At 35.3% G+C, this 24,430-nt stretch overlaps 1 pseudogene; it reads right to left on the bottom strand.

Moving 5' to 3' along the window:
- LOC130830938 (glutamate decarboxylase 1-like) overlaps positions 1 to 6,143 on the bottom strand; it is a 28,141-nt pseudogene extending 21,998 nt beyond the window's left edge.
- Positions 6,144 to 24,430: the final 18,287 nt, after the last annotated feature.

Below are 24,430 nucleotides of genomic sequence, written 5' to 3'. Positions count from 1 at the left end.
ATTGGAGTTTAACTTTCCTTTAATAGTTTACTGTCTTCACCTTCAAGCAGACTGAAGTTCTAATTTATATTCAGGCAACTTTTCATATGCTTGTGTGTGTCGTTTTTCACCTATGTGCTCTGGGCTGTTTTGGGTAGTGTGGAAATGATTCCAATCCTGGAATTGGACTCTCGGTCTGCACACTAATAACTCAGACTAAACAGCTAAACTTTACTACTTACCAGGAAATTCAGATCCTGAGAGTTTTTAGAGAGAAACTGTCCAGAGGATCAGTGACAATGTCACCCAGGGAACAGGACCAGTATCCTTGCATTTCTCTTGGGGTATCAACAATTTGTTTCTGATACAGCAAACATCCTACCCTGCAAAATGTAACTTCCACGATTGACATCTTCACTCTTGCTTGTGTGTCTAATAGTCTCACATTCCTTGATGCAGAAGGATACTCACATGTTGGTATTTGCCGTGGCTGTCAACCATTCCTCTGCAAGTCCAATCACATCTAGCCACTGGAGAGCTGGTTAAAATAGCGTGGATGTCCTAGAAAAAGAGACAACATTGCAAATGGGCCACAGTAAAAACACAGGGCTAAAAAGTGGTTAAATTTTATAGCTGTTTCTCAGTGAACAGCTATTATGGATTAAGCACACTTCAATCATTTCATTCAGTAAACATTCCTGAGTGACTATCACATGCAGGGACAGTGCTGGGTATTGGGGTCCAGTGGGAATACAAGGCAGACATAGCTGCTACCACGGGGATCTCACTGACTGGTGGAAGAAAAAGATAATGATCCAGTGCTGACACAATTGTGTTTAATTGCAGTAAAAAGCACTACAAAGAAAAGGATCGGGATGTTAGAATACCACTGCTAGGGGATCGAAGAAGCCTTCTTGGAGGAAGTGATCTTTCAGGGACAACCTGGTTTCTTTCCAAACAGTGGAGCAGGATTATTCTGAGCACAAGGGGCAGCTCTGAGAAGGCACTGAATTGAGAAAAGGCTCGAATACCAGAGTGAGGAACCCATCTAAAGTTGACCAAGGATGGGGTGTGTAAAGTTACCTCAGTGAATGGGGAAGGGACCACCTAAAAGATTAAACAATTTCCCTTCCAAAGTTGCTTATACATTTTTTGGATAAAAGACCAAGTCCCTAGAGATTATCATGCTAAGCGAAGTAACTCAGAGGAAGAAAGGCAAATACCATATGACATCACTTATATGTGGAATCTAAACTATGACACAATGGACTTATCTAAGAAACAGAAACAGACCCACAGACATAGAAAATAGACTTCTGGTTGCCAAAGGGGAGGTGGGTGGGGGCAGGATGGATTGGGAGTTTGCGATTAGTAGATGCAAACTATTATCTATAGAATGGATAAGCAATAATGACCTACTGTGTGGCACAGAAAACTATATTCAATATTCTGTAATAAGCCATACTGGAAAATAATAAAGAAAAAACAAGCACCAAAAAAAGATAAATAATTTCAACTATGAAAAAAATCAGGTCCTGCATAATGATTTTTTGAAATTTTATATTAAGAAAGAATCACTGAACATCACTTGTCAAATTGAACAATCTACATTCAAGTCAGTTTAAGTTAATCTTCCCCTCCTTTGCTCCAAAATGGATTGTTCTTTGCACTGGTTTTATACTATATCTTAAAGATGATGTGCAAGATATCTCTTTATGAATCTCTTTTTTGCCTCTAGAGCCTGTTCAAATATCATTTGCTCTAGGAAGTATTGTTGCTTTAAGAGATTAAGAATCAAGTTACAATAATGTTAATTTAATCAGAAGACACTTTCTAAAATGTAGGCTGTATAAATCAATTATACATATATCTAATTTTAATCACTATATTTTATTGATGAATAGAGATAATAAATTAAACATCAATAATGAATATGATCAAATAAAACAAAAAAATGAAAAGCGTAAATAAAAATTTTATGTTAATTGCCATTGGGATATAACTCCCCAAACCAAAATCATTTTGTTTACTTGTCTCTATTAATTATTAAGCAATTCATATATGACAACATCAATTTAAAATAAACTAGAAAAATGTTTTAAATAAAAACAAAATTGGAGTATTTTTCAACACAAATGTAAACTCAAAGCTATTCATTCAGTTTCCAGTTCAGGAGCACAAATCTGAAAATCACCTGTTTTAACACCATATTTTAAGGTATCTGTGCAATCAACAAGCAACTGCTCCAGAGGCTCAGGATGGTCGGACAGTTATAAGTGAAACCCATCCAAACCTTCAAGAAGTCGATGAGGATGATGAAAGTCCAATATTTTACTCTTGACATCAAAAGTTTTCTCAATGTAGTGCAGAAGAATATTTACCACTTGTAGCAGAAAACATTTTGTTAAATCTTTACCATCCTTGGATGGCAAAAAATCTAGAGGAAAAAAAGAGAGAGAGAGAGAAACAGCAGGGTCAGAAACTAAAGAGCCAAAGAAAATCACTATGAGATTGAGTTTTGATCATTAACAATTAAAGATATGAAAAGGCCATGTCAAATAGCAAATGAAGTAGCAATTGTCCAAATCCAACAAATAATCTTCATTCAAAGTGCCACTGGATAACAGTGTTCAGCAAAAATAGCCCATTTTAGATTAACGCCATTGGACAGAAAAATTGTCCCTTCAGGTTCTCCTGGACAAGACCCTATTTGTCTTGTCAAAAACTGAGCTGGAAAGTGTACTTTTAAAAGTAAGTTAAAAAATCAGACCTTAAGGAAATCATAATTGCTTCAATAAATATAGAGATGACGACTTTTGTAAAAAGAATAAAACAAATAACGTTCGTTAATGGCATCCATACCAGAAGAATAAGCATTTGATAAATTAGTCATTAAATTCTCAGTGTGAGCTTCATTTTTGGCATCTTTGTCAGTTGATTGAGAAGAATGAACAGATATTTCTCTCATCTGTTTCCTATCTAAGTTGAGAAAGAAAATATTTGTGATTATTAAAACATGCTGATATTATATATTTACTGCTTTTAACTGTAATCACATGTATGCCTCCAAAAAATTCATACCATTTGATATTTTTATTTCCACATGATCTCTGGTGGATAGATGTAAACTGGAGAGAAGCCTTAGTTCTACTGAAGTTATGGAAGGCTCTTTTATAACCACATAGAGGGCAAAGGAAATTCTTACTTGTGAGTTTCATGTCAGTTTAGTGTAGAGGATTAGTAATTCAGAAATTAAGACCTATCATCTTTAACTACAAATAACAATGCCTACTATGTGATAAGATCCTGAAGTCTTTTGCATACATATTAACATTTAACTATATATAACAAGTCTACTACATATTAAGAGTCCTAAGTGCTGTGCACACATTTTAATCCTTATAAGGACATTTTCCCCAGGATGCAGATAAACAGATTTAAAGAAGTTATGGAATAATAATAATTAACACTTGTTGAGCACACACTATGGCCCAGGAACTGTTCTAAGTATCTTGCATGTATTATTCTATTCAATCTTTATAGTATAGTCTTATAATGTAGATTATTATTATTAACAAAAATAGCTTTATATATGGTGGGACTAGAATTTATAGACAGGTATTTGAATCAAAAGACCATTAAGGTATCTATCCTCTTTAAAAATTAATATTTGCAAATAGTAAGTCTTGAGGTCTTCTTCAATAAAAGTATTAAACTAAATATCCAATCAAACAAATAAGTCATTGTTAAGCATCATTTTATGTTCTGGGCAACGTATGGGAAAAAAGAAAGTACAAACTATAATTTATAAAATCAACTTGCTTACCTAGAGCTATAGAAAAATCATGAAGTAATCAGAAAATGATATATGGCTAGTTTTGCAGTTTTGATTTTATAAGCTTAGTTGTATTGTTTCCAGCTCTAATGGATTTTTCTGAAAATAAAATAAGCTATTTCCCTATATAATCCAGACTACATTTGTTAAAACTGTAGCAAGGTTAATTTGGTTTAATTTTTAAGCATTGCTACATTATCAATTAATAACACATAAACATTTTAAATGTTTATGTATGACAGATACAAGTGTTCTATGACAGCTTTTTCCATAAATAAAAACCTGATACATGAAAAAACCGCATAAGAAAAGGCAGTATAAATTATAGAAATGTGAGATGATTTGCAAAGAATGCAGTGTACTTGAAAACAAATTTCCAGATTACATGTTGATCCAGTAGATTATTAGGTTAATACCTTGTACAATTTTTTTCTAGAGGAAAATGGCTTTTTTCAAAAAACAAAAATTGCTTTTTTCAAGTTTCACTGCTATAGACAATGAATAATAATTGATAATAAGTAAAGTTTAAAATACTAAAGCTTTAAAAGCATTGCTTCTTTTAAATAATTAGTGGAAACAAAAGTCACAAGAAAAAGGGAAAGTAAAAACTCCTATACATGAAACAGTATTACAGAACGTTTATAAAGAAACTATGTAGAAACCAAAAAATTTGCTATATTGGCATAAGAATTATACTCCATTAATAGCTCAACTACACATTGGATCTACAACCTAAAACTAAATTAAATTAATATTTAATAACAAAATGCCTGTTTTAAATGCATAAGTAAGATGATTGCTAATATGCTGTCAAAATATGTTAATAATTAATAATCATACAAAATAAGCAAGACTTGTTTGACAGTCTGCACTTTTAATTTTCATTTCTTCCCACAAAATTTCAACTTACTTGCCAGGCTATATCCACACTCCTCGAAATCCATGTATAGTGAAAAACTAGTATCTACTTGAGAATACTGGGAGCCAGAGTGTGCTTTTATGAATGAAAAAGAACTCGACCATTAAAGATGTGTAACTGCTATAATTTATAACTCTCTCAAGGCCCTTATTTTGATGGCACAGAAATTTGGAGCAATTCCATTATTTGTAAAAAAGGCAGGGAGACAATGCTTTTATTTGTTTAGAGAATTCACTGAGAGAGAATTGTAATGTATTTGTGTTTAACCATCACTTGCTTTTTAAAAGTACGATTTAAAAAAATGAGTGAATTTCAACTTCCCTTTAACAATTACAGCTTTTATCTACAGATCTGGTGAAATGTTAGATACATTACCAATTACAGCTTCTATCTACAGATCTAGTGAAATGTTAGATACATTACCAGTCTAGGGTAAAAATGAAAACAATGTATGGGCATATTAACAGTACAATTCACGTGCTTGTAGCACAGGAATTATTTTTGGATTGAAAAACTCTACAATTTAAAATAATCCAAAAATACATAATGATCATTATCTCTGAGTCCCATTTTCAGGTGCACATTATCTCAAGAATTTTATCAAATGTCAGCTTGTCCCTTGGGATTTACAACTATTGAATAATGTGCCAGTCAATATTCTATTTTTTTAATTAAACATCTTTTGAGCATGTTAATAAAAGAACATGAAAAGTTTGGTGATTCACAAAAGAAAAGCACCTGGGACTATATTAGCCTCTATCCTATGCATTTGGGTGCAATTTATAAAAAGATTAAGTAACCCTTAATTCACTCTAATAATGACAGAAAAAATATTTTGGATTATCAAACATTGACAAATTCCAGCCTAATCTGGGCCAGTCATTACGATCTTTTCCTCATCAAGGAGTTCACTAGAGCCTCTAACAAACAAAAAATGTATTAGATAATTTGAAAACCATTTTCTCCTTTTCTTTCTTTCTCCTTTCACTGCTTTCCAGTGGAGTTGACTGATGATTGGGAAGTGACATAGAAGTGGGAAAAACAGAAAAAATAAGCTGGACGTCTACAGCTGCTTTTCCATTTCCTTCAGTGATCTGCAGATCTTCCTTATTCTAACAGTATCACTATATCCACCAGGGAAGATTGTCTCATTCTCTTCACTGAGAAAAGATCCACTCTTCTCATGACTCCAGGACGCCTGCTCATCTCTGTTAATAAACCCATCTACGTTCTTACACAGTTGCACTGTGAGAACCCCTCCCATACAAAGGTCATCCCACAAAGTTCCCTACCTTCCCCTTCCTCAACCTCAGCCTTATGCATTCCCTCCTCACACGCTGTAACCACAGGCATCCTGTGCTCACAAGGACTCACACAATCCAAGTTCTGAGGAAATGGGTCTCCAGCCATAACGTATTCTCTATCATTCTATTTCTTTCCCTTCATGTCCTGATAATTAGACAGTTAGACCTTTATTTATAAACACACTGACCATGAAGCTGACTCTCCCCAGCCTAAGGGGAAATATAATGTTGATTTTTTCCACTTTAGCCTAATTTTATACATTTGTAAAACACACATAAATTGAAATTGAAACAATAATTTTTCTCTGCTAAGCATGTGAAAGCTTTCTTGTATTACACTATATTAGGTAGGACTCCAAAGGGAAAAGGGGATAATACTCTTTTCTTAGGATTCTTAGTAACATATTAAAACCTATAGCTTTGTTTCATTGGACCCTTACTGTAGGCATACAGTGTTAAATATTTTTCATATGTTGACTCCTCATAGACATTCTATGAAATAGGTATTATTATTATCGTGTTCTGCTTCACAGCTCCCTTTACTTCAGTTCCCCCATCAATCACGTGGGCATTGTAATAACACCTACTCACGGGCTTGCGGTGTCAAAAGAGAAGATGCTTCTGAAGTGCTTATAGCAATCTGTTCATTCTTTATACCATTCTTTTCTCTGACAGTCTTGACAGACAGGACAAAAACAAACAAAAAACGCTTTTAATAATGCCACTGCCTTGACCAAAAGCTTTTAATACTTATCCACTACATTATTAAGTTCTTAAGCTGACCCTTTTCTTACCTACCTCCTACCCCTCATCTACAGCAACCTCCTGCATCTCAAAAATAGTTCATGCACTCTTATCTGTAAACTTTATTTTTTCTTACTTCCCTGCATTATATTTTGTGCAATTTCATCTGTTTTAAATGCCTCCTCTCCTCCTTTCTTCTAATTCAAAATTCACATATAACACATGTTTACTAACTACTTATGTGCCAAGCACTCTTCTAAGATAGATTCATATTAATTCATTTAATTCTCCTTGCAAGTTTATAACACTACTTTTACCTTCTTCATCTTACAGATAAAGATCCTAAAACACAGAGAAGTCAACTTATTTGCCAAGGATCACACAGCTAATAAGTGGCAGATCCAGGATTCAATCTAAGTCATTCTGGTTGTAGGGTCCACTCTCTTAACCCCTACCCTGTCTTCTAACTTAGAAAAATTAAGTCATACCTTAGTATCTCCATAAATCTTTCCATAGTAGCTCCACAGATATTTCTTTATTTCTACCATTGAGCTTAAGTGATCTTTATTTTCCTCTGAATTATTACACAACTTTTCAATTTTTGTACAGTTTATTTGGCAGTTTAATGCATTTATTAGAAGTCCTATCTTGATGTTGGAGGGAAGGTACAAAAAGTACATTCAGTACTGCTCTCAAGGAAGTTACAATTTAGCAGAAAGGAGAGCAACAGAAAAAAAAAATCCTACATATTTTAATGATATGAAACATGCTACATTTATAATGCTTGTAACCATAGATTATGGTAGCGACATGGGATAGGCTGGTACAGGGGTGTGCTAGCAAGTTGCTCAGAGAGTATTCAGCAGAAGACTAACACAGTCTGAAAGGCCATCTAAAGCTCTCTAAAGAGGGTGATACGCGAGCTGAAACCTGAACTATAAATAGCATTTAACTATGTGATGTGAGAGGAGAAGCATATTAAAAAAAAATTTTTAAATGCACAAGATCTTGAGATACCAATTGAGGAAATAAGGAAAAGTAAGTATATGTGACAGTCCAGAAAATCAACAGGAAGAAATTATCCTGGGGAAGTGGGAAGGGCACATAAACGTATTTGGTGTTTAGAGCGTTACAAAGCCAGACAAGGGTTTCAGCATGGAATGACACGATTGTGGTTTCCTTTTGGCTGTAGAAACAATGGTGGAGGGATGGTGGTTGAAAATGTTGTGTCTTGGTAAACTTAGAGCAAGAGTGTTTTTTGGTTTTTTTTTTAATCATCTATGAGATTAGCAAACATGCTAGCGACAGGAACGTATGCCTTCTGACAAACTCTTCAAAGGGAATTCCAATTAAATGCATGAAATTGAATGATGGTAATACTATGTAATACAAATATATAAAATGCCATAGAATTATGGAGGGAGAAAATTTCATTTCAATTTGGAGCTGTGTTAAGAACGATAATTTTTGTAAGCTTTGAGCCTTTAGTATGGCAGGCTGTATTCTAAACCCTTCAGGAGCATTAATTCATTCAATCCTCTCAACAAATCTATGAAGTAGTTTATCAGTTAAAACAATGTATGGCTGCTTTAACAGAAACTGAAATAATAGTGACTTAAACCAGTAGATTTATTTCTCTTCTACTTAGAAATCTGAACTGGAATGTGTCTCAGGGCTGTCACATTGTTCTGCTCCATGAGTTCTCCAAAGATCTGGGTTCATCAAAGATCTGGGTTCCTTCCATCTCATAGCCCTGCCATTCCCCAGATCTGTGCTATCTGTTTTTATATCACATTTAAAAGTAAAAGAAATTGCATATAAAAAACCAAATTTTTAAAAGTAAAAAGAAACAGATAAAATTAATAATACAGTTAATTTAATATCCTAAATATTACCATTCCAAACACGCACTGCCTCTCGATTAGGATGTTAAATTTCATTGGAAATACTTGGTCTGTGTTTAGATTTCATAAAATTTTCAGTTGAAAAACACAGATTAACACATATAAGTTGCTTAAAAGGGAAGTTTTGTTTTATTTCAGATAAGGAAAGGGAAACAGAAAATGATTATGTACCTTGCACACACTTCTAGTTTTTAACTAATAGAGTTGAAAAAGGTGATATTTGGACCATGATAAAAAGAAAGCCTGTAATTTCAATGTTGTTAAACATATAAGATCATGAACATTGTCATCTAATGTTCTATTATTTTTTAATTTTACCTGTGTTGATACTCTAGCTCTTAAATTGTATAAACTTTGAAGACAGAAAAAAATTATTTAATTCTTTACATAGTCCCAGAGTATCATTCAATCCTTTACACATCTATATGGTGTTTAGTCACACAACAAAGTCCAAAGAAGAACTGTCACCCCTTTCACCTAGGTTATATTCATTTGCCTTTCTTTCCACATAATTTCTGATTATCTGAGTTCAAATAAAAAGATAGATTTGAAGACAGAGTTAATAACTAAAACTGTGGAAAAGAAAGATATAACTCTATAAACACTCAGAAGACATATTGATATGTGTTTACTTTGTAAGGTTTAACTTCATTTGTTTTCATAAGTCACTGATTTCTTCTGGGAGAAATTCTTTTCATCTCTGAGAAATTATTTTAACAATACCATGAAGCACAATATGTTAAATACACAAAGTACAGAGAAAATAGCTCTTGCTTTGTGGAAGTATCTGGTCTTTACATTTATGTGATTCTTTCATCTTACATTTCACTTTAATTTTCCCATAAGCACTTGCAAATGTATTGTTTACACATATTGTAAGAAGAAAAGATCACACTCACACAACACACTTGAACCTATATTGTTCTTTTTACTTTTTTGTGTCTAGACTCAGGACATCTTTCTTTTATTAGCTTGCCTTTTAAAGATGAAAAAAAGAACTTTGTTTTGCTTTGCTTTATGTAACAAAGCAAAACAAACATTATTCACATCATTCAGATATGTAATCCTAGCAAAATATCTACAGTGTAGAAACTGCTTTACAGAAAACCTAGGGAGTTTGCCCCTATAAAGTATAACTAGCAACTGTCATCACAGAGATTTGACCCCAGACCAAAGCCCAGATCTTCCAACCTTAATCTCTTCATTTTGCTGAAACAACATAGCATATCATTTCTTCCCACCTACTGACTTTCTAAATACAGCCTGCCATATTGTCAATACTTTATATCGTGTTCGGGCAATATATGTTTTTACTTCAACATAAAATATTAATATATAAAGCAAAACTAATTCTTTGCTTTCAAAATTAATGATTTCAATGATCTGGGTTATTTGAGGTATTTCTAAATAAATGTCTCTATATTGAGGGAATCGAATTCTTTGAGGTTTTCAATAATTTTTAAGAATGTAAAAGGATCTTGAGACCAAAGCATTTTTGAATTCTTGCATTATAAAATGCTGCCTTCATAAACATTGATATAGATACAAAATTATTCTGAGGTAGAAAATAGGATTTCCAATGGTATAGTCTTAGTTAAAAGAAAGCAAAAAGTTAAATTTTTTTTTCCTCATGAAGACTTATTCTTCATTCTTTAATGATGGACAGGTATGACAACTACACCTAGTGTTTGCATTTGAATCTCAAATGATCATTACTGAATACAAAGAGAAAAAAAATCTGGATATCATAAAATAAACCAATAACACAAATTGGCTCATGAATATTTATTTGCACATTACTTCATCTGTAGATAAAACAAATGAATAAACTCATAAATATTCCCTGGATTATTTATCTATTGGATCTTTTGTATTATGCAAAAATTTTGCCCCTTACATAAATGACATTTGAAAAGTTTTAAAAAAATGCTCTCCCATTATAATCACTGGACACTACTATGCTAATAAAAGCAAAGATGAAAGATGGAGATTTACATAATTAAACACCATTTGAAAATGAGATATTAGCTTGATTCTTGTTTACACACTGGAAAGCTTTAAAACTGTCAGAGATGGTGATGAAAGGAGCAGAGAGCAGTACATTTATCTGTCATCTCTCTAGTTTGTGATGGGAATGAGGTTGGAGTTCTATTCATCTATTAATTCTCTTTCACTTAGTCTCCGGTGTGATCTATATATACAAGACGGTAGGACTTTATGTATATGTCCAAAATATATTTATTTCCTTGTGAGAGTTTACCTGAGTTAATTAATGGTTAGCTTTATTTTGCTGTTAACTCGGTTTTGCATACCTTTCCCAAATTGCCTTTGTTATTTGAAGTCCTACTTATTCCTATAGGACTCCCCTTAGTCTTTCTCAATACCATAAGATGAAATAATTTTCTGTTTCCTTATTATTGATATAGACTATTTTAAGTTGTGTTCTGAGTTTTTACATTAGAGTATTTATTATATATCTTACAATGTAATTATTTTTATACATTCTACCTCATTGACTATGTTATCAGTTCCTTGAAGTAACTAGCATTGTCTTTCTCGCCTTTGTCTATATTAATCTGGTGCAAAACTGAGAACTTCGTAGATGGTTATTTTGTGTTAATGAAGTGAATTAACCTCAGAAAATTCTATCAGCTTAGTCCAAATCTCCTGGTGTGAGGACCAAAAAATAAATTTTACCCAAGAAAATAATGCATCAAGAATACCATTTTTATATTTTGTATTCTTATTGCATAAGAATTTAAGAATAGCTATTTCTTATTGTGAAAGAAAAAAAATAAAATTTATGTTCTTAAGTCTTGGGATAAATGCTAAATATAGTCTTTTTTTTCCTCTAAATTATATCAAAGTCCTAATTACTAAATATTAGGTTATACGGAGAGATAAACTGTTAGAGATGTAACTTAGAATTGAGACATCTACAGTATCTATGAAACCAAAGTTCCACTTTTGGGGGTCAATTTTTAATCACATCTTTGCCTCATTTATCTTTTAAGTTGCCGACAAGATCTTAAAAGCTTCCTAACTGAATTTACTCTCTGTAATTATATTTTCTTCTAATCCTACAAACCACAGCTAAGTGAGTGTTACATTCATTCATTGATTTATTCAAAGGACATTTATTGACTACAATGTGTCTGTAAGGGAAGAAAAATAATTTTCTTTCCACCCTTCTAGGTTATTGCTGAGACCTGCCTGTAATAAAGACATATTAACAGAGAAAGACAAAAATATTTTTAATTACGTCTACCTCCTGTGTGCATGAGAGTTACCCAAGAAAAACTTTGTAACTCCCTAAAATGGCCTAAGCCATCACCTTAACTACCATCTTTAGCTAAAGACAAAAGAAGATGCTGAGAGTTTGGGGGGAGACTAGTTATGGGAGGTTATCAGGAATAACAAGGGTATAGCTGTTATGCAGATTTACATCATTGCCTTCTCCACTGATGAGAGTATCTAGAGATTCAGTCATCTTCCTTTTCCACTTACAGAGAGGAAGGCCTTGGGAGAGATCTGATCATGAAATTGCTTTGAACTACCATGATTATTGCTATGACTATTCCTTTGCAACCAAAAAAATGTTTCTGTTTTTGTTTTTGCCATTTCTCATTCTGCTATCATTCTTCTGCCTCATCATTCACATCTTCTCATTGGAAATATTTCCTACTCTGATACTATCCTGTTGACAAACTTCCTATGCAAATCTCACTTTCACTGAAAGCAGCAAATAGTGTCTCAAAAGAGAAACAACCTTGGATTTTATTCAAAGTGGAACAGTTATTTTCTTCCTGATGAGCTATAGATTTGCAAAAACAGAGTGATTTTCCTTTTGATTTTTCAAAATCTTGAAGTAAATAACATAAAATGTGTTGGATTCCTTGCTGCTACTATAAACTAGAAACAACTTTAATCAATGAAATGGTGAAATTTACATTTACACTGATTTTCCCTTGATTACCCTACCTCATGCAATCGTTTAATCTAGACTTTCCATGTATTGCTTTAAAATTAATTATAGTTTTTGGTTGCTAGCCAAATTTAATTATGGAACATACAGAAATAATTGTAATAAATATGATTTAAGGGATTGTGCTGTAAATAAATTAGTGACTGTTTCTTTCTTGTAATTAGGAGAGAGATTTCCATACATAGGATAGTATTTTATGTACACACAGGATAAAATTGTAATTTATTCTACTAGGAAGCTCATCAGTTTGATTTTATCTTAGAGTAATTCCCACCTTTTCTACTATATTTAATTCTTCAAAACTGAATTATCTTAAGGATTTTTTTTTAACCTTAATCGGCCACATAAGGATTAATTGTTTCTGGAGAAAAATCATAGGGAAAAAAACCTTCCCTATTCAGAGCAGATGTAAATTATGTCTAAACAGTTAAACATTTCCCTGTGTGTCTTTGTTCATATCATTCCATTTGCCTGGAATCCTTTCCCTTTTTTCAATTTATACTTGAAAATCAGTTCTAATTGTATCATTTATGAAGATTCCCGACTTCTAGAGTTGCTTACACCTTCCCACTTCTTCCAAGAGACATTTGAACCACTACAACCAAATAATTGATAGAGTCATGGCAACCAATAAGTACAAACCAAGTACAAACCAATATCTTCAACAAGGATGTGATCTTTTCAGGGTTAGGAATGGTGCTTGCTTTATTCTGCATTTCTGGCCTCTAGTATATGCCTAGGACATAATACACATTCAATTAAGACTTTTCAAATGAACAAAAATGTTATTTCAGCCTTTGAACTGAATCTCTGAGAGTAAGAATCACTTCCCTTCAAATATGCTGTGAGGAGGGTTGCTCCATCATCCTGTCTTACTGAGATGAGCTTTACCTGGCTTTCTCCATCTATCCCCAAACTTCCCTTCTGCCCGAACTGGTCACCATGATGCAAATGTAGATGAGGTCAGGGGTCTGGATCCAAATCCTAAATTCACTTTTAACACTGGCCCTCAAAATTTACTTAACTCTGTCTCGATTCCACCTATGTGCATCTCAGCAGTCAAGTTTGCATCCAGGGAAGGCTGATGAAGGGTGATCGAGAAAGGAATTTGAAAGAAGGTGGAAAATGTAACAGTGAAGCTTGAGATAAAGATTCTGGATAAGCATAAGCATGCACAATTTAATTCCATTTTCTAAATCATCAAAAAGTTTTTTTTCATCATGGGACAGATGGAGCAGGAGTGGAGCTGCAAACTCAGGAAGTTGAAGGAGGACCCACATTTCATGACAGACTTTTGTGAATTTACATCTCATGAGCAGTAGCAGTGAGCAAGCAGTAAAGGTGGTTCAAAGTGATGAAACGTCAGTGTGATTTCTGTATCACATGATGCCCTAGTTGTAGTTTTGGAAAAAAAAAATTTTTGGAAGAATGTATCACTTTACACTTAAATATTTAATATATTCATCAGTTAATTTTCTTGCTTTAAAGATATGATTTTTAACAGACTTTGATAATTGTGCAATACTTACTATATAGGGAGATGAAAAACATTTTAAACTACATGAAGCAGCCTTAAAATAGACATTTATAGCTCAGTCATAATTATGGTCACTCTGCTTAGTTCTCATTTTATTTATTTTGGTGCCCTTGTAGGTAAGACTTACTCCCGCACCCCAAACCCACCATTGTTTTCTTTTCCGGACATTTCTCCGAAAATCATTTTCCTGCCCTCCACTTCTAGGTGCCCTCTGCAATCTCTTCATGCTTCACAATCCTCATTATTAGTCATGAACATTTTAACCCTCAATTCTATTCCTTCAAAATAAATATTATATCCTTAAACCCAAGGGCAATGTCTTTCAAAACATCATAAGATAGTGAGTAAATATGCTTTATACTGTAAATAAATGATACCTGGTATAAAAGGTTGTACTGGGTGATTGTATTAACCTCTATGAAAGAACAAACAACTTTCTTATATAGAGAGTTTAATGATGTTTGAAGAAGATAAAACACTGATAGATTTAACTAATAATAAAAGTTAGAAAAAGCAAGATCCCTGAGGGTTTTTTTTGGGGGGGGGGGGGCGGGGGGGTGAGGTTTTTTTTTTTTTCCCAAATTAATCAATACCAAATCCTGAGATCTCCAGGGCCTCAGCACATGCTTTAATACCTTTCCATTAACTCTTTCCTATCTTTAGTCTCTTCCCCAGTCAGCAGAGGCCCTATGGTTCATTATTTTACCCTCCCGCCAATATTTTCAACATCATGTTTTATTGCTTTCCGGCCTCCTTCCCACTCAGAAAATCTTCCTCAAAATTTAAGCCCAACTATTACTATACTTCCTCTTCCTGCAAAGGTAAACGTCATCAAACTCTAATTTCTCTATAAACTCATGGGCATTTGCATCTATCTGGTTTTCAATCCCTATTATCTAAAGTGATATCCCTCCTCTATGGCTGATGCTTGCCTGCATCTTGTTCTATCCTATCTCCCTTAGGGATCTCACTCCCTCCTGAATCCCTTCTTTCTCCTGTGACTTCTACTTCTTCCCCTTTACTGGAAACAGAGCTCCACTAGAGTGTGTTGTGGGTTGGATAGTGTCCCCACAAAATTCACATGTGGAAGTCCTAAACCCCAGTACCTTAGAATGTTTCTGTATTTGGAAATGGGGTCTTTAAAAAGTTGACAAAGTTAAACGGGGTTACTAGGATGGGTCCTAATCCAATATAACTCATGTCGTTATAGGAAAAAGAGATTAGGACACAGAAACACATAGAGGAAAGAACAAGTAAAGACACAGAGAAAGACGGACATCCACAAAGCCAAAAAGATAGACTTCAGAAGAAACCAATCTTACAGACACCTTAATCTCAAGACTTCTAGCCTCTAGAAGTGAGAGAAAATAAATTCCTATTGTTTAAGCTCCTCAGTCTATGGTAATTTGTTATGGAAGCCCTAACAAACTAATACAGATTTCATTGGCCCTTATAGAAATTCAAAGCTTTGCCAACTTCAAAAATTCCTCTAATTTTCAACACACATGACCCTCTTTTTATCACAATTTCTTTCCTCCTTTTAAGAGTCAGGCTTCTTAACATGTACATCATTCTACCTATGTTTCCTCCACTTTTAACCAATTATTCAATTCATTTCAATTTGGATTCTACCTAAAAGGTATTGAAACTTTTTCCTTTCCTTTCTTGTCTCCAAATTTTAATACTTTTCACCACTCCCTCCTTCCTCAAATACTTCCTTAACTTGATTTTATAATATCATATTATATTGATTTTCTTCCTACCTCTTAGAGATGATCACACCATCTCCAGCTCTGTTGGGCTCCTGTTTCTCTTCTATATTTGTTTATTTAAGATTCAACCCCTGACTCTTCAATTCTTATTTTACTTTCCACACTCATGATTTCAAAGTTATATTACTAGTTCAAGTTGCTTGACTTTAAACTCATTTGAAGCTAATATTTAAACTAATATGCTAAATTCACATATTTCAATCAGGACTCATTTTCTATCCTTCCTGCTCTTTCTCCTATTCCTGTGAATGACATCGCTGTATATTCATTTTCCAAATGAGAAATGTGTCAACCCTTACTCTCCCTTTTCCCCAATATCTTCCATTAATAAATTAGTTATTTTTGACTTATCTTCTTCAATATTTCTGTGTTTTTACACTTCTCTTAATTACATCTCTAATATCTTGGTTCCCTAAGCAACATTCTTCACAGACAGACACTGCGTTCATAGTAATCAGTTTGAAGCATTAATATGACTTTAAAATTATCCTGCCAAAAATTCTTCAGTGGTTCAAAGGCCCAAACTATTGGGCCAATATTTAGTATGGTATATAAAACCTTTTCTGGTTTTGTCTATGCCACCATGTTAAACACTTTTCTTTCCCCAGCATTCATAGTCTATGTTAAAATGAATCCATTTCACTCAATATCAAGCTGAAGTCATGTTCTCCAATTTGGTCCATTTAAAATGTGATCCCTTTAGTTTCAACCTCCTCCCTAACCCTTTGCTTAGCTAATTGGTACTCATCCTTCAGGTCATAAATTATACATTTTCATTTTCGGAACTTTCTATAGCCATGCAAGACTGAATTAAGTTCCCTTCCTATGAAATTCCTTGGAATTTTATGCTAACATATTTAAGTATTTAGACAGGTAAGTAGTCACTTTTGTTATGATGTGATCATTTATCAGTTGTCTATCAATTTCCATCAGTTTCTGGACTTCTTAAGGGACTTAATAAATATCTGTTAAATGAAATAATAAATAAATTAGTGTTTAAGTTTTGCATTAGAGGATATTTTTAAAATAAAACTGGTACAGCTTTTTAAAAAATCTATTTTCAACATCTCCTTACTGTGTCCCACACAGCATACAGCTTAGCATATTATAAATTTTCAAGGACAATATGAACTTCATAAAAACAAAGGAGCCCTAACAAATATAGCTAGTTTAATATTAGTTCCTCTGTTTCTATATTATTTTAATAATGATATATGTTGTTAGGGAATAATTGACAAAATAGCCTATGAGAAAATTATAAAAGACTTTGTTACCAAGTCCAAGCTCACTCTGCTCACCACACGACAGGCCAGCGAATCAAAGATGAGGTGTTGAGGCAAGTAATATGACTTTATTTAGAAAGCCAGCAAACTGAGAAGATGGCAGACTAATGTCTCCTAACAAACCACCTTCTTGGGCTCTGGATGCAAGTTTGTTTTATTAAATCAGAGGGAGGGGCTGGGAAATAAAGTAAAAAGAGTTATCAGTCTTGCAAAACTTCTCCTGGAATGACTAGCCTCAGGGAAGGGATGTGTTAATTTCACAGGTGGGTAGGGTTCCCTGAGTCAGGCCATTGTGTACGATTAAAGCAATGAAAAGCAAAGGTTAAAGTCAAAGAAACAGATCCAACATGGAGTCCGATTTAGCTCCACACGGTAACAATTCCCCACTGTCAATGTCCACTCCACAATCTCGTGGGAAAAGGGTGGCAATGTTCTAACCACTCCATCAGATGGATCTTTCTGGGAGTGTCCACCATCGGTGTCAGTGTTCCAAATGTTGAGATTTGTTTTTTGTTCCACTTTGGAAGTGTAAACCTGTAAACTTAAAAATATTCACAACCTAAAAGTTGAGAGTTAGGAATTTTGAGGGCTCAAACCCACGTGCTGGGACTTGAACCCAGCTAAACTCAGATTGGGACTCAAACCCATGTGGCTGGGACTCAAACCTGGCTAAAACCCAGATTGGGACTTGAACCCAAGCGGCCACATCTCAAGTTAAAGAATCTAGCATTTTTCTATATATGTGAAGATGCAAGCGGCTGTGCTCATTGAAATCATCTTTCATATGTACGACAGCTGTCTAGGGCCTGTATCCTGTATTTTCACATCCTGAGTTTCCTCAGGGCTCACCATACAAAGTGGCTGCAGTCTGATGGCTGCTAGATGGCAGGTCTTCTTCTCTTTCCTGAGTTTTCTCAGGGTTCACCAGCTCACACTGGAGGCCTGCAGCCGCCAATGACTGATCCTCTCCTCTTCCTTAGGAATTTGACCAGTATTTGGGAGACGTTTCATGATGAAATTTTGTCCCACAGTGCTGGGAGGCTCATCCCAGGTCAAGGGGAAATTCTTGATATGCCACTCCAGGTGCTAATTTCAGATTAGGCCCTATTGATAAAAATTCTCTGGCCCCTCTGTCTAGTTATGATTCAGGAGACATTTACCCTTGTTGCTTCTTCCCATACCTAGAATCACATTATTACACTCTTAGCCAGAGAAGTTTTGTTGGAGGCCTGGTTACACATTGGGTACTGCAAGAGACAAGCAGCTAGTAACACTGACAAAGACATACTGCAGCAGGGAGACACAAAGCACAAACACTTTGTAAACAAAGAACAAATTAAAACAATGATTAGTATAACTAGCTGTAATCCAGCTGCAATAAGATATCAAGTCCACAGGAGAGACAGCTGGAGACACCAAATTCTGGCAGGATCAGGTAGAGAGAAAAAAGATAAAATGTTTTGTCTTTGTTTACAAAGGCATACTTTATCACCTTGTTGTAGGTCAAAACATAAAAGTTTTTTTTCCAAAAAACAAGGATTAAAGCCAGTATATTTCCCAAAGCCATAAAGTTATAAATCATATTTACTAGTCCACTCAGTCTCATGTAATTAATCCCCATTGATCTGGATGAAATAATCAAGCTTCTCATGTTTTTGTGATTTGTTACCAGTCCAGTGATACCATCTAAAGGAAACTTACATTTGCTAAAAAAAATTTTTTAAAGCATCAGGACATATCAGAAGTTAGGCATTCCATATAAATTTTGGAGTATCCATATAAATGACATTTATCGATACACTATAACCTAAGGTTCGTCTCCAATCACTTGACAGTGTTCTTGAAATAATTTAACACACCAAATAAACTTAGCTTGACATCTCTCTCTGAGATGTCTCAGAGATGTTCTTTCCAAGTATCCCAGAGTCAGCTGGAGGCTAAAAAGCTTTAGTGAGATTTTTATATTTGGGAAGTTTGTTAAAAACATCAAAAGGTTTTAAAACATAATAGGATCATAGGTTACTGTGAAACAATAATCATTTAACCCAAAGTCACAAAACGATTTAAAGAAAATAAATACAGATCACCTAAGGGCGCAGAAACTCATACAATCTGTTATCAAAGAAAGAGCATTCTTAACAGATCAAATTCCAGTCTTGTATTAGGTTACTTAACAAAGTCCATTTACTTAGTTAACTTCAGTCTAACTTTAGTTAATCCTGACCATATACAAAACTTTCTCAGTAAAATGTAATTCCATTTCTCATAACTTCTTAACTGAAAACACACATTATACTATCAAGTTATTTTTCTTGCTGACAAATTTGCAACAGGTAACACTATCTCATTTAACTTCTATTAAACCTAGGTGCAGTGAGAGTACCATACTTAATGTTGATGGCTCTAATGACATGTCTATATTAATTAGATCAACAAACTTAAACACTTATACTAGGTATTACTTTAATACTGAATATTTCCCAGTTCACGTGAACCTGAAACTCATTTAGCTTAATTTCTCTGGTATTTAGAATTATTTGGTTTGTAAGTGCTTACTTTTCTTTAAGCCAATTAAATAGAGCTCATTTACAGATAATAATGTTATCTAAAGACAAAATTACATACAAACACACAGAGAGACCTCTTAGTTCTCATTTCAAAATTTCAGTCCAGAGTCAGGTACAGCAATGTAAAACCCATCAGTTTACAAAAAGTTGGACTAAGATTGTGTTTCTGGCAGATGGAACAAATCAAGCTCACTTGTCTAGATGGCTAAACCCTTTTTACTAATATTTATGGAAAACAAGTTCTAAATTACTGTCTCCTAGGATGACTTTGTTTCCCCTTTGTTGGTCTTTGAAAGCCATTGCAATCAAGTGGGCCCTTTGCTTATTTCTCTGGGTGTGTTCAGCCTTTTCAGCCATATCCCTATTATTGAAAACTGAATAAGCCAATTGGACACTGGAGTGTGACGACCAGCAGTTGCTTTCTGAATTCTGCACCTGATGTCTGGGGCAGACTGGACCATGAAATGTCTAGCCAAAAGGGCCTGCACCTTGGGGCAGGAGGGATCCATGTTTGTTTGGGATCCATGGCCCTGCAGGGTGAGGTCCCCTAGTTGGCCTTCTAGAGGTTGTATGAACAAACAGTGTTATACTTCTCCAGAAACTCCCATGACCAGGATAGACTGAGATGTTTTCCGTGCCTCTTTGGTGTTTACCACAGAATATGTGGCATCTGTATCTATTAGAAAGTCAGTCAACTTGTTCTCCACTGTCAGTGTTACCTGGGGTTCCTGTGGGGAAATCAGAATTGGCCTCAGGTCCAAGGGAGTCTCCTGGTCTCATACTGGGTAGCAGGCACGGGAAATTGCCCTGTTGCAGAAGTGGCTCCTGGTCCAAATTGGGTGCCCTGCCAAGTCCCTGTGCTCCAGGGGTTAATATTATGTCCCCACTCTCATTTTCTCTCTCTTCCCTTGTAGAACAGGTTTCCCCTTGTTTCCTTTCAGACCACTGCACCATAAGGTGGCAGTCCTCTGACTCCTTTTCTTCCTGATGCAATAGGATAAATGCTTCTACATATGGAATCCCATCTCTTTTTCCTGCTCTTTTGCAAAACACTTCTAACTGCTATATGGTATAATAATTGAGTGAGCTATTCATGGGCCATTGATCTTCTGATCCTAGCATATATTGGGTCCACATCTGATTACAATAGTATACCATGCCTTTCTTAGTCATAAGCTCATGGCTATGTTTTGCCCATTTATTTAATATTTGCCCCAAAGGGCTCTCCTTCGGGATTGACGGAGTGTTTCCCATTTTTATAAGTTTGATAACACCAGAACACAAAAGACGCAAACAAATTCCAACACAAAAGGCCCAGATAAATTCTAGTATTGATGCACACAGAACCAAGATAGAACCAAGACAAAAACCAGCAAACTAATTCCCAGCAAACCAGCTCCCAGAATCAGGTAGAGTCCAACAACAATTCACCCCTCCAGCAGGGTACCCCAACCAGATTTTCTTGTCCCATAAAGGAAAAGTACAGACTGAGGGGGAATATGTTCCCAGTGTGCACACCAGAGCAACTTACCCTCAGAATTGGATCGAGTCCATCAACTCATATCCCCAGATGGGACTGAAGTCCCCCAGATGGGACTGAAGTTCCCCAGATGGGACCAAAGTCCCCCTGATGGGACCAAATTGCCCCAGATGGGACTGAAGTCCTGGAATCGAATCAAGTCTGTTGATTCATAACACAGAAGGATATACAAAACCAAACCAAGGCAACACCAAAACAAACAAACCGGTTACCGAATTGGGTAGACTTACCCTACAAAATCGAGTCCATGAACTCGCAGAAGTTGGTCAGTTCCTTGCTTCAACTGCCAAACGCTGGGGTAGCCGGTGCCACTTCAGGGAACTTTGAAGGGAAAAGCCTCAGGACAAATGGTCCTGGCAGCTGCTAGGGCCTTGCCCCAATATTGCCTGACCAGGGCCTGCTAGCCACAAGCAGAAAGGCTCCTGGCTAGCTCACCAAATTTGTTACCAGGTCCAAGCTCTCTCTCCTCGCTGCACGACAGGCCAATGAATCAAAGATGAGGTGTTGAGGCAAGGAATACGACTTTATTCAGAAAGCCAGCAAACTGAGAAGATGGCAGGCTAATGTCTCTTAAAAAACCACCTTCTTGGGCTCTAGATGCCAGTTTGTTTTATGGAATCAGAGAGGGAGGGGCTGGGAAGTAAAGTAAAAAGGGTTATCAGTCTTGCAAAACATCTGCTGGGTAGGGTTCCCTGAGTCAGGCCATTGTGTATGATTAAAGCAGTGAAAAGCAAAGGTTAAAGTCAAAGAAACAGATCCAACATGGAGTCCAATTTAGCTCTATATGGTAATAACTTGAGAATCAGCGGTAACATTTCTTAAACACTACACTTTGGCATTTGATTAATAATGCTCTAGAAACATTCATATTGTGTTCTTTTCCTATGTTTTGATTTTGTCAGTCTTGCATTTGTTTCTCCTAACATGTCATTGTGGATAAAATAAATAGCACCAAATGGACCAAAGATCCATTTTTCTTAAATGGAGGCATATTCCTAACAAAACTAGGCTCTTTATGATGGGCAAAGAAAACAGTAAACTTTAATAGCTTAAAGGAATTAAAAGAGCTAGGGCATATCTGTGCTATCCATGAGAAAATGTTTTACTAAACAATGTAAGTCTTCTAAAAAAAGAAAAAGAAATGTTCTACCAAACAATGTAAGTCTTCCCCCCAAAAAAGAGAAAAAGAAGTGTTTTACTGAAAAATGTAAGTCTTCCAAAAAAAGAAAAGGAAATGCATTTAGCTAAAAGCATTTTATGAAAACAAAATACACACCAAAGATAAATACTATAAGGTGTGGCAGCAATAGATTCAGACTTTGAGAATGGATGAGAATAGAATGATAATCAGAGCCCAAAGCAGTCAACAAGGAAATGACAAGAAATGCTAAATAATTGCAAAGCCGTTTGCATACATGAACAATTGAAACCACAGAGACTGATGGGTTTTTGCAAAATCTTTTGGATTTAGTCTAAAAATTACACGTTAAATTTGATTTTTCTATTTTTCTTTGGAAAGCTCTCAATGTGAAGTACTTTATAAATAACTTCTAATAGCAACTTAAATTGCCACTATGAGAATGAAAAAATAAAACTTCCCTTCCAAACAGTTTTGAAGTAAGTTGTATATTGTCAAAACAAAAATTGCACTGGACAAATTTAACAGGTAAGAAAGATGGTATTAAAGGCTGTTGCATTAGAGGAAAGAGACCAGAACTCAGTTTGAGCTCAACTCTAGGGGCTTGAGAGTTTTAAGAGCTGGGGTTGGGAAAGAGGGGACCCATAGCCCTTCTGTGTATGCTAATTGGCTTTATCCAAAGGAAAAGTCAAGTTTCTCATATCCTTGCAACAGGAGGAAGTTTACAGCTTGGAGAGAGGAGCCTACCTTATCTAGGCTACCGTCTTTCCATCAAAACTCAATATGGGGATGCTATCTTCCTTGAAAGCAGTGGCTCCTAGGTCCTTGAGACATTCCTGGGTTGTGAAACTGACGAGAGACTTTTTAAAAGACATCTCAAAGGGGCAGACAAAAAATTTCTCTAAGGGTAAAGCTCAAAAGGACTCAAATCAGGAAGACGTCTGCCTAAAGGTTAATCAAGCTCAGGGGAACTTTAATATTATCTTAGTCAGTATCAATGATTAAGAAAATAAAAACAGAAAAAATGTAATTCCAAAAGTTGGCTTTCACACATCCATCAGCCTTTCAATATCTATTTTAAAAAATATAGTCATGCTCAAAAACAAGTTAACTCTCTCTGTGGGTAAGGACAGAACCAAAAATACACAGATTGAGACTGAAGCCCAGGGCTTATTTAACTTCATATTGTAGAGCAGGCAGAGGTGGCTAGAAGTTCAACTCCTGCAAAGTACTAAGAACACATATAGTAAAAATAAAATAACACAAATGGGAGGAACATATAACAACTTTAGGTTACTTGTTATTTATAGAAAGGGAGTGAAGAAAGAGAATGTTTGGGGAGAGGCTCAAAAGAGGAGCTAACTATCATGATAAGCCTTAATGCAAAAAACTCAATAAGTCACTGGTGACCTTGTGCAAATTGCAATAAAACAGGAGAGAAGGGGGGCAAGAAACAACGTTAGACACAATGATGTAGCTCGAGGATATGACATAAACTGATTAGAACCAAATGAGTCCAAGATAGCAGACAAGTCAACTTCCAGGCATCATGACAGTTCCAAGGCTGACCTTAAAGATCAAAAACTGGGTGGTGGCCCAATTCCTGGAAATCCCCACTCCTTCCTGAAATAGCTGGAATACTCTGCCCACTCAGTAGTTTATGAAATTATCCACCCTTACAAAAACTGACAACCCCCATACCCTGGGGCCTTTCTTACCTTCTGAGATAGCCCACACTCTGTCTGAAGAGTGTGTTTCTCTCTAAATAAATCTCTAAATAAACTTCTTGCCTATCACTTTGTCTCTCACTGAATTCTTTCTATGATGAGACATCAAGAATCTGAGCTTCAGTAAGTCCTGAAATCAGGTGTGTGATCTCAGTTGGAAGATCTTGGGATTTGGCTAGGTTTGAGTCTCAGCCTC

This window comes from Hippopotamus amphibius, chromosome 11, assembly GCF_030028045.1.
Source record: "Hippopotamus amphibius kiboko isolate mHipAmp2 chromosome 11, mHipAmp2.hap2, whole genome shotgun sequence".
Classification (NCBI taxonomy): domain Eukaryota; kingdom Metazoa; phylum Chordata; class Mammalia; order Artiodactyla; family Hippopotamidae; genus Hippopotamus; species Hippopotamus amphibius.
The sequence above is the reverse complement of the archived record's forward strand: the minus strand, read 5'-3'. Positions and strand labels throughout refer to the sequence as shown.